The 12,343-nt window shown below is 38.3% G+C and overlaps 1 protein-coding gene across 1 annotated transcript in view; it reads left to right on the top strand.

Annotated features, from left to right (window-relative positions):
• Window positions 1-12,343, top strand: part of LOC126376718 (coactosin-like protein) — a 41,429-nt gene that overhangs the window by 1,219 nt on the left and 27,867 nt on the right. The window lies entirely within an intron of this gene.

Genomic DNA, 12,343 nt, shown 5'->3' with positions numbered 1-12,343 from the left:
GTCCTGTCATTTTCTTACCCGCCGAAATGTAAAGGGACGGGAAATCAACAGACTAAAAATGCACGCGTAGGTTATTGGCAAGACTTGCCGACAACTAAGTACTTTATGCAAACTTTATGTAACTAATGATAGCAGTACTACCTATGTACCAGATAAATTCTGGATAGGCTATCATTTCAGATAGTAGCGGAAAATGACCTGGGGGGTTAAAAAGGCCACATCGAAGCAATTCGTCTAAAAAGCAATATTCTTATTTGACATTTCCGCATATAAAAAAGTAAGTGCGCAATGTCAACTAATGTCAAATAGCAATATTGCTTTCTTAGATGAATTGCAACTACTTATGTGGTCTTTTTTGACCCCCAGATCCCACAAATTGAATATCAAAACGTACGCAAAATACTTCTTAACTCATGATAAAACGTCAAAGTACATACATTGATTACGAAGTCCCAAAACTTTCATACAACGTATACCCCAAGAACGGGACTTCAGATGAGTAAAACTAAGTGTATCGACCCGCGTCCGTCATGGGTGAGACACCAGAGTAATTCCACGTCAATTCAAATTAGTTATTTTTTATTGCCATAACAAGCTGTACGTAGGTGGTTAGGTGAAATTCGCGAATAAACGTAATTTCATACGCATTTTGGTATTCACTGCGCCTGCGGGTTGGTGGAGGTGTTTTTTTAACATCGTACTTTTTCGGACAATCAGGTGATTCAAGTCTACAATGTCCTTACCAAACAAAGGACAGTATCACAAAGCGATTTCGACAATGTCCCCATCGGAAATCGAACCAGGACCTCCAGATCGTGAGTCCAACGCTTTAACCAATACACCACGGTAAATATCAATAAGTAAATGTACTTAAAAACAAAATTCCATTCCGATACTAGGTCACACAGATGTGCATCATATTCGCTTGCATTATACATACAGTTATGAAGATAATATTTATTATTTATGACGAATACTTATTAAAACTTTATTACTTTCTAATTCGTACGGCAATTTAGAAAATATGTGAGGAAGTTTAATAAATTGTTCGGAATTTCAAACGGTACCACGCGAGTAGAAGTTGAGTAAAAAAAATTCAATACTATGGTGAAAGAAATAGGAAACCCACATTCCCTAGAAATGCGTTACAGAGGTAAAAAATAGTGAGCTAACCTGTCTAAGGCAGGTTTTCTGGCAGTCGCTTCTGTAAAAAACCGGACCTGTCAAATCTTCAGGTTAGGTAAGCGGACCCTGTGAAAGCGGGTTAATGCTAGGGAGGTGATGGTGATTGATGACACTTGAATATCGTTACCATCTTCTGGAGACTTGTGATATTTGCCTATTTTTTCAGTGCTCGGGTACATAATATTCCAAAATATAATTTAATAGCAGAGTCATATATCAAAATAATTGTTGCTTGATATTTGGATCAGACATGGTATAGAATTATGTTGCTACCTGTATTGCTTCTCTTTATTTTGATCAGAATAATAATGAGTGGAAGATGTGTTGTGCCTGGGTGTAATAACAAGATGTTTATATAAGATAAAAGATGCATATGCCTGTTATCCATGAAATTAGAAGTTATATTGCTTCTCTTTATTTTGATCAGAATAAGAAAGAGGGTGAAAAATGTGTTGTGCCTGGGTGTTTGTTAGTTAGTTAGTTAGTTAGTGGGCTCTGTTTTCCGCATTTAGACTCTAAGATGGCCCATTATGCGTGTAATTGTTGACTACGTAAGCCAACCTAACTCCTTCCAGAAGCTCAGAAGCCTCCTGGGGTTTTCACAGGCTTCGCGGAGCGACCCCATTCCTTTGAGGATTTTTGCCCGTTGTGCTGACACTCCCGTGCATTCCAGGATTGCATGGGGGGCAGTTTCTTGGTGTAACAAGGGCCATTATTTATACCCGAAAGAAAGATAAAAAAAGGCTGTTAAACGAAGGCAACTCTAAACAACGCCACCTATATTTTTTTAGGGGAACGTAGCCTAGAAAGTACCTCATTTAGTAGACAAATATTCACTGAAAATACGTACGATAATCGTTGAGACTAGCACAATCAAATAACGGTTTTCACACAACTAAACCATTGTTTGGTTCGATGTAACATTAACTGTAAATAGTTCCCACAAATAAAATTCAGATTTGTTAATTTAAACACTTAATTTTATGTGGGTATTTGTTAATTTCGAGTACACTTGAGGTCATGGTTGGGGTCACGCTGCCTTACAGGACATTTAGACTCACGCCCGCATTTCCTATCGTGCTAGGCGTACCAGACGACATGAGGAAATATGATATAATAATAATAATTCTTTATTCGGAAAAGAAATACCTACTTTACTACTTTAAAATACTACGTTCACGGACAATCATCTTTAAATATAGTATTGGTATATATTTTAATTTTATTTACATTATTGCTTAATACTTAAGATACATTGTTATATTGCTAAACAACATTTAAAAAAACAAACATAAATACTTTGCGTTAAGTTCTAAGTATTGCTCGCAGGCTAGGTAAACCTGTGTTATAAGAGTCAGTGGTTTGGTAGCAGTTAATAAGAAAATGCTTCACAAAGTATGACCGGTGCTTCGACCTTATAAAAAAAAAGAAAACAAAAAAGTAATATATATCAGATAGTGGTGCTAATTCCTGTAAATACCATCTAATTTTATTTTAGGTTATATCTGTCATTTTCTTATCCGCCGAAAAGGAAAGGGACGGGTAATCGACAAGCATAAAATTTATGGAACATACGTCAATTTTAAGCACAAATCTAAAACAACCGTCTAAAAATTCGCCCGGGTTATTCATTTATTTACTCATTCTTCCTAAAATTAAGAGCTGTCAATCATCCGTCCCTTTCCTTTTCGGCGGATAAGAAAATGACAGGTATAACTTAAAGTAAAATTAAGAGATGTCTGCAGGAATCGGGGCCATTATATAATATAGATATAATATAGGCTTAGGTGTAGACTTTCCAGCCTACGAGCTACGTTCTCCAAAAGAAATATACTTAGATGGCGTTGTATAGATTTAACGTGATAATTACCTAATTACCTGTTAGGTTGGTTTGGACACGTAGAGCGGATGAAGGATAATAGGATTGCAAAAGCGGTATATAAAGCAAAAGTTGATGGTAGGGCTGGCAGAGGAAGACCGAGAAGGACTTACGATGACCAAATTGGAGATGTCCTTAGAAAAGGTTCAATACGATCTACTCTGAACCGGCGTGCGTGTATGAAGCGATTGATGAATGTGGAGGAAGCAAGAGAAGTGTGTCAGGATCGAAGCAAATGGAATTCTATAGTCTCTGCTTACCCCGGTGGGAAATAGGCGTGAGTTTATGTATGTATGTAATTACCTATTTTGTCATTGCTCGGGTACATAATTATTCAAAAATATAATGTAATGGCAGATGTGCGAATCTCTCTCTCTCTCTCTCCTTGGCATTTATTATTCCCATCTGATGGTGGGGTCTGCCTCCTTCGTACTTCTCTTCCACTTCGCTCTATCAGACGTGTCGTTCTCGAAGACATTGCACATGTACAGGTCCTTTTTGACCACATCCAGATCGCAGATGTGCGAATATAAAAATATATATACTGTTGCTTGATTTTTAGATCAGATATGGTATGTTAAGTATAACTCATCACGCTCTTGTCGGTGTAGCATTTTCCATTCCAGTCTATCAAAGGCCAATTCCTTGACTTCCCTATAAGACACGACGTTAACCTTTTCTTTAATCTGTTCCATGTAAGCTCTTCTGGTCTTCCCGTTCCTCTCTTTCCTTCTAGCTTTCCTTCTATGATGTTTTTAATGAATTCGTCGTGTCTTATTAGGTGTCCAATCATCTTGCCTCTTCTGTCCTCAATAATTAATTGTCCTTAATTCTCAGTAAGAGTAAGAGAAAAGAGACAAATACTGAGAATTAAGTATAACTATAACATGAGCTCGGTGGCGGAGGAGCTCGGTGGCGCAGCGGTTAACGCGCTCGGTCTGCGATTGTTGAAGTAAAGCAACTTTCGCAAAGGCCGGTCATTGGATGGGTGACCACAAAAAAAGTTTTCATCTCGAGCTCCTCCGTGCTTCGGAAGGCACGTTAAGCCGTTGGTCCCGGCTGCATTAGCAATCGTTAATAACCATCAATCCGCACTGGGCCCGCGTGATGGTTTAAGGCCCGATCTCCCTACCCATCCATAGGGAAGGCCCGTGCCCCAGCAGTGGGGACGTTAATGGGCTGATGATGATAACATGTACCTATATTGCGACCTACTTATATTGTTTCTCTTTATTCTTATTTTGATCAGAATAATAATGGGTGGAAGATGTGTTGTGCCTGGTTGTAATAACAAGGGTCATCATTTTTACCCCAAAAACAAAGATAAGATGCATATGTCTGTTATTTATGATATTAGAAGGTCAAACGAAGGCAAATCTGTACAGCGCCATCTATAGCCTGGAAAGTCCCTCGTTAGATTTTCGGTACAAAATTTAAAACAATCTACTGAAATGTAAAAATACCCACGTATTTCACCAAACGTCATATTTGGCAAAAACAACATGAACACAAACATCATTCGAAGTTCAAACTAATCAAATAATGTTTTATGGTTCCGTACTCATGGAAATGTAATTTTTTTTCCGTTCCATATTTTTGCTACGGAAAATTCAACTTGATATTAACTCAGAATCATGAACTGAATCATCCCCTCAGTATTCAGTAGGTACGGTATCAATATCTCTGTACTTATATTTAACTTTCGCTTGCAAAAAAACATCCAATATTCGTTGCCATAGCACCAAGTAGGTTGTTGTTGTTGTTTTGGTCAGTAATACACTTAATTTTCAATAAAAAATTACACCCTTGGAATGTTGGAGATACCAATTTTATGGTAACACAGTGATAACACTTACGTCATCAAAATGGTAGCAAAGACGTCTTGTCATAGGAATGAGCATACCTGCCGGGTCTGCATGACAACCGCGCCGCGCGCTGCGCGAATTATATCGAGCGCTTGGACCAATAAACGATACGAATGTTATCTACGTATATGGACGTCAAACGGCTATTGGTGGAATCGCTCAATATATTGCGCATAATAATATAATATCAGGTTGTCATACAGACCCGGCTGGTTTTCTTATACCATGAACCTATTCACGTCGAAATACGTATTGCCACAACCTCAGAGGGAACCCTAGAAATTGATCAGATTAGTGTAGTGTACGTAGGTGTGGGTCGTTGACCTGTCGACAATTCACATGTCTCATAGTCTCATCCAGCGCATAGTCTAGCTAGCAAAATCGTTATACAATTTTATATTCTATTTAGTATGTCAAAAGTCACGCCAGATATACAATAATGCCTAAGTAATAGATTTCACAGCCCAAAGCAACACAGAATAAAGAAATAATACTCATCATTGTGCCGAATATGGCACTACATAATGTATCGTGTTATGATAGATCTACCTATAAACGTTCCTATTTGTAATAATGATTCAGTGTCGTGTAACCTCTCTCAATAAACGCATGTATCGACTATTGGATTTTATTTATCTGAAAACACACGAGATAACAACAATCATGTCCCTAGCATTATCCCGTTTTTGACAGGGTCCGCTTACCTAACGTGAAGATTTGACAGGTCCGGTTTTTTACAGAAGTGACTGCCTGTCTGACCTTCCAACCCGCGAAGAGAAAACCAGCCCAATACATGTTAGGTCACATACCTCCGAAAATGTATTTCTCAGAAATGTGGGTTTCCTCACGATGTTTTCCTTCGCCGCTGAGCATGTGATAATCATTTATGATCTAACCATGAATTCGAAAACAAATTCGACAATCATTGGTTTAGGCCGTTAGGTCTGTGCTGGATTCGAATCTGCGACCTCAAAGTGACGGGCAAGCGTTCTACCATCTGGGCTACCACGGCTCATCGTTATCTGGGTATTAGTAAAAAGACAAAAGATTCTAGGATATTTTTGCGTTTACGAAGAGCTACCCAGGTAGGCTGATATAGCATCACGTTTATATTAATCTTGAACAATAAAATAAAAAAAAAAACATGATTAGAATGACAGCAGGACAAATATGTAGAACATCGCCTAGTGCGAAAGAGACGAGCGATTTTCGAAATTGTTCAAGCATGAAATATAAATAAAATGGTGCTGGGTGCGTCACTGGATGATTTCTGTGAAAACATGACACGGAGATATTAATACTTTTCCTGTTTGTCATATACTAAATAGGGCATATTTATAAATATTTCGTATTTACCACAATGTTTGGATCTACGGGAAAAATATAACGATAACGGTACAAAGAATTTATAATGTCAATTTTATTTTTTATTTAAATATAAAAAATAAATTTTACATCCTATATTTTTTCTTTTTCTGTTTTTTCTTTATTAAATGTAATTTATTTCTGTTCGTGTGATAAATTTTAGCATCCCTCTCACGCACTGTACACCTTATTTTAGTCATCTCTTGACCGTACTAAATCATGCAAAGTGTTTGCTCTTCGTCTATATATATGTCACCGTAAAATTGTAAATAACGTTAGATTATAATCTATCTCGCGAGATTGTGAACTGTCGAAAAATTGTGAAACGTAATATACTGCTTACAATTTAACGTATTATTATTCGTCAGATTATAATCTATCGAAGTAAAACTGTTAAATCACAATCTTACAATTGTCAAATTGTCAACTGTCCGACGGCTGTCCCTGATTGGTCGGCCTTACAGTAGACCGTTCTGTGTCCATAGAGTTAGGAATAAAACACAGGTGTCAGTCAAATAAAATAAATGCTCTTCAAGATTGTGAAATCAAGTACGTATTTATTAATTATTTAGTAAGTATTCAATAATTCTGACATCACATGGTAAGAAAAAATGTATCAAAATTAAAAAATCTGAAACGTATCATTCAGTATACTTTTCGTGTGTAAGATAAACATGTTGGCGGCATAGGGGTGGCCCAAGGGCCACCCCCGCCGCACCCTAACCTACTGTTATGCCTTGTAAAAATTATGTCAAAACACTATTAATCTAAAAAAGAATTATGGATATCTATTTATTAATCCCAAAAATAAGTTATACCTAACAAACCAGTATTCCTAGATGTTATTATGGGAAAGTAAAACTATTATGCTAAAAAACGTTATGCAAAAAGGATTATGATAATTAAAATTATGACAAAAACATTTATGCATTTTAAGAGAATCCCAAATTAACATTATGCTCAATCTAATAGTTTTGTAACTCTATGGTATAGCACGCGAGGTGCGTTTCGTATCACAATTTGACGGTTTCACTTCGATAAATTATAATCTACCGAAAAATAATACGTTAAATTGTAAGCAATATGATACGATTCATAATTATTCGACAGTTCACAATCTCGCGAGATTCAAATCGATATCGATTATAATCTAACGTTATTTACAATTTTACGGTGACATATATATTATATTAGAGGAGCTCGGTGGAGCAGCGGTAAACGCGCTCGGTCTGCGATTGTTGAAGTTAACTTTCGCAAAGGCCGGTCATAGGATGGGTGACCACAAAAAAAAGTTTTCATCTCGAGCTCCTCCGTGCTTCGGATGGCACGTTAAGCCGTTGGTCCCGGCTGCATTAGCAGTCGTTAAAAACCATCAATCCGCACTGGGCCCGCGTGATGGTTTAAGGCCCAATCTCCCTATCCATCCATAGGGAAGGCCCGTGCCCCAGCAGTGGGGACGTTAATGGGCTGATGATGATGACATGATATTAATAATAACCACTTAGTTATTATTCGCAAAACGATTAGTTATCAGTTCACCTAGATCTTATATTGACTAGAGTGTCGTGTTGATAATATGGCTCTTACCGCCGTGCTTCGGAAGGCTTGTTAAGCCGTTGGTCCCGGTTACTTACTGATGTAAGTACGCAGTCGTTACATGAGTCATGTCAGGGGCCTATGGCGGCTCAATAATAACCCTGACACCATGGTTGTTGGGGTTGGTAATCCACCTCACAACCCACACGATAGAAGAAGGTTCTTACCCGCTTCGACATGGATACGAGTATCTATTTTCCCGCGATACACCTATTATGTTGGTCGGACAGAAAGCTCGGTGAGGTGTTTACGTTCTTCTTGCGATAGATGCACCTCTGACTATTTCAATTGGGAGGTTATGTATGTGTGTTTTTACAGACATATTTATGATAAGCTGGGCAGCGACGATAATTGTAATCTTGCGAGGTGACCTGCCATCATGCTGACCTTTCAAGTTCCAATTAAGGCACAGAAATTCGGCCAAGGTGTGTACATTGAACTTAAAATCAAGTGTAAGTTGGTTTGTGACGGGGTAGCAGTTAAGTAATAAAAAGTTAATGAAATTACACATTATAAATACTTACTTATCATCATCTTCCTAGCGTCATCCCGTTTTTCACAGGGTCCGCTTACCTAACCTAAAGATACCAGGTCCGGGTTTTTAAAGAAGCGACTGCCTGTCTGACTTTCAAACCCGCGAAGGGGAAACCGTACAGATCTAAAGGTGACCAGAAACGTTTTATTTTTCTATTTAACTTATTTACTTTAATGAAGAAAAATGTAATAAAAAGTGCGACGTTTTATCACGTTTTTCTATGACGTCACAGGTTGCTTTTTCATAAAAATTCCATAGTAATTTTGACGTTTACTAAAAAGTAACTGATTTGACTAGTTGGTATTTGGAGTCTACCCTATTGTCAATACCATATCGTTATGTTATTTTTAAATGCACCACTCGCCATTTATAGCCTTTCAACGCGTGATTCAGAACGTTTAAAAAAAGAACTTGTTTTTCTTTTTAAGGTGTTATTTTTGTATGCTCTGTGGGTGTAAAATGTCATACTTACAAAATGTCGACTAGTGCTTGCTATATGTGGCAATCGTACCTTTGTAAAAGTTATGTTTCATCATTATCGTCATCACCTTTAATTAATCATCATCAAGGAAAAAAATACATAACACATGGCTGTATAGTCCTCTTTGCCTTGCCCTTCGGGGAAACCAAAACAAAAAAAAGGTATCTACTTACCCCAACGGGGTATTCGTTATTTAAGTATGTATAGAACTGACCAACTTCTGTAATCAGAGCCCCAATATGGGTTAATTTTAAATATATCATGAGTTGTTTTGACGTCCCGTTGAAAGGTTACCCGGAAAAGGGATCTGTAAAAAAAAAATATACGGTCGAATTGAAAACCTCCTCCTTTTTTGAAGTCGGTTAAAAAGGTTTCTATTTTTGAATGTAACTCTGACCTTTTACCGAACCTTTTACAAAGTTGGTTTACCAAATATTTATTGTGATTTGTGCCTACCATTTTCTGTGTTTCTGGTAGAATTAAATAAACATAAGCCTCCGTGGTCTAGTGGTTAGAGCGTTAGGCTCACGATCTGGAGGTCCGGGTTCGATTCCCGATGGGGACATTGTCGAAATCACTTTGTGAGACTGTCCTTTGTTTGGTAAGGACTTTTCAGGCTTGAATCACCTGATTGTCCGAAAAAGTAAGATGATTCCGTGCTTCGGAGGGCACGTTAAGCCGTTGGTCCCGGCTATTAGCCGTAAAAACACCTCCACCAATCCGCATTGGAGCAGCGTGGTGGAGTATGCTCCATACCCCCTCCGGTTGATTGAGGGGAGGCCTGTGCCCAGCAGTGGGACGTATATAGGCTGTTGATGATGATGATGAAGCCCACGACTATATCCCAATTGGGGTAGTCAGAGGTTCATAAATCGCAAGATGAACTAAGTATCCACACCTCACCGAGCTTTCTGTTAGATCAACGTGGTAGGTAAACTTGTGATATTTGAATGACTTTAGCACCATACATGCATTGTCATAAACTCACACCCGGTTGCTTTCTTCATGGTATAATCTAAATAATTAATACGAAGTGGTGTTTTGTGGTTAGTGATCGCATTAAGTTAGTCGGAAAACATTCGCGATAGTGTTATTAAATCGGAATATACAATAAACAAAGTGTACCTATCTATTTTCGCTTCGTGCCAACAAGCCGCTTTATAACTCGAAAGTTTATCCGGACTTTTGATTTAATTCGTGTGGGATTCGGAGTAGAGTCTGCTCCGAGGGTGGGGGCTTAGGTATCATCATTCATCGTCATCGCCTTTCATTATTTCATTAATCATCATCAAGAAAAAAAATACATAAGACATGGCTGTATGGGCATAGTTCCCTTTGCCTTACCCTTCGGGAAAACTAAAAAAAAAATTAAAAAAAAAATGTTCTGGACTGTCAACTGATTAGTGAATCGAGTCAAGTCATCGTCGCGGATCCTGACCCTCTCAATTCCTTTTACGAGCGTCCCGAAATAACTGAGAGTTGGCTTCGAGCCAGAGGCTAGGGGTCTTATTTTTGAATCGCCCGCATTCAGCTCACATTCGAACATTATAATACCCATTTCTAGTAGCACATCAGAATTTGTCATTCGTAAGATGAGACAGGTATACAGGTGTTAGTAACTAAAAATTTGAGGGGTGATTCACACCATGATTTTGAATTTTCCGTCGCAAAAGTAATGAACTGAAAATAATTTAAAAAAAAATCATGATATCAACTAAGAATCAAGATTACTATTCTTTTGTCTTGAGAGCCCTCGGCGCTCCTCATTTGCCCGGCCAAGTAGTTAATGCCATTTGCTGCAAACCTACAATCAGTCACGTCAAAAAAAAGACAAACAATATATTTTCGCACGCGAACTGAAAGCGAGCGGTTCAAAAATAAGCCCCCGGGTCATGTTGAAGAAACCATGATGTGTCTCTAAACTAAAAAAAGTTTTTTATTGAAGTAAACACAGACAGACACATTCCATGACCACAATCGGGGTGAGCAGAGACATCGTCACCAGGGCCCTGTTTAATTGCAAAATACATTTTCCAATTAAACAACGATACATTTTTACACTTCGGTGTTCATTCATTGCGTTACCACTATGAAGCTTTATAACCGTCTCCCTAGCATTATCCCGATTTTCACAGGGTCCCCTAACCTAACCTGAAGATTTGACAGGTCCGGTTTTTACTCAAGCCTGTCTGCCTGCCTTTCAACCCGCGAAGGGAAAACCAGCCCAATACAGGTTAGGTCATATACCTTCGAAAATGCGTTTCTCGGGAATGTGGGTATCTTCACGATGTTTTCCTTCACCGCTGAGCACGTGATAATCATTTATGATCCAAACATGAATTCGAAAACATTCGACAATCATTGGTTTAGGCCTGTGCTGGATTCGAACCTGCGACCTCAAAGTGAGAGGCAAGCGTTCTACCAACTGGGCTACCGTGGCTCACACTATGAAGCTTTATAATATATCTGATAAATCTGCTCGCAAAATTACCATTGTGTTATATTTCAAAGCACACGCATACATAAGCTTAACGGCTATATTCCAATTGGGGTAGTCAGAGGTACATCCATCGTAAGATGAACTCAATACCCACGCCGCACTTAGCTTTCTGTTAGACCAACACGATAGATAGTGAGCCGTAGCGCCGAATCAAGCCAACTAACTGTGTTGGTGTTGGTGGATAACTCATTGGTGCAAGTTCGATACCAGGATTCGAACCGGCGGCGCTCGACGTTTGGAAACAAGCCTCTTCTCTTTTCCACCACTTCAATTATTTACAAGTAAGAGCCCGAAATCTCGTAAAGATGGCTTATTCATCTGAATCCCACACATCGTACGGATCACAACCAGTGATGTGCTGTTCCGGGAAATATTCCCACTTTGGGAACATTTCCGGATGTAAAAAAGGCGCAAATGTTTTTTCAAATGAGCTTTATTATCTAGACTTTAGGCAGATACGACCAGAGTACTGACTGATTCTGATCCCAACTTGGCCTAACGTAGGGCTATCTCTGGTTCCCACCGAATTTGCACTTAGTCGCACACACACTCACACACACACGCACACTTCAGTTGCAGCTGTTTTTATTGTTATTTCCCTTTTTTTAATTTTGTATACATTCTGAAAATACTTGGGAATCGTTAATAATGTTACTTGCCATTATTGTTTTTCCGGAGGTGGAGACCTGGAGTCCTAAAATACAGGTTATCCTAGTTTAGGCTCCAGCCTCTACAATTGTGTAACAACATTGTTATATTATTAAGTACCAATGTAAGTTTTGTAGAGGTAATAAAGTTTATTTACTTACTTTACTTAATTATTTACTTAGTACAAGAAAGAACTATTTAAAAAAAAGAACAGTCAGTGTTTTTTACTATTATTGGACTTGTTTTTAATGTTCCTCTTTTTTGTATTTTTTTTATTTTTTTGTATTAA

Source organism: Pectinophora gossypiella, chromosome 21 (genome assembly GCF_024362695.1).
Source record: "Pectinophora gossypiella chromosome 21, ilPecGoss1.1, whole genome shotgun sequence".
Classification (NCBI taxonomy): Eukaryota; Metazoa; Arthropoda; class Insecta; order Lepidoptera; family Gelechiidae; genus Pectinophora; species Pectinophora gossypiella.
Note: the sequence above shows the minus strand (reverse complement) of the source record. Positions and strands in the feature narration are given on the sequence as shown.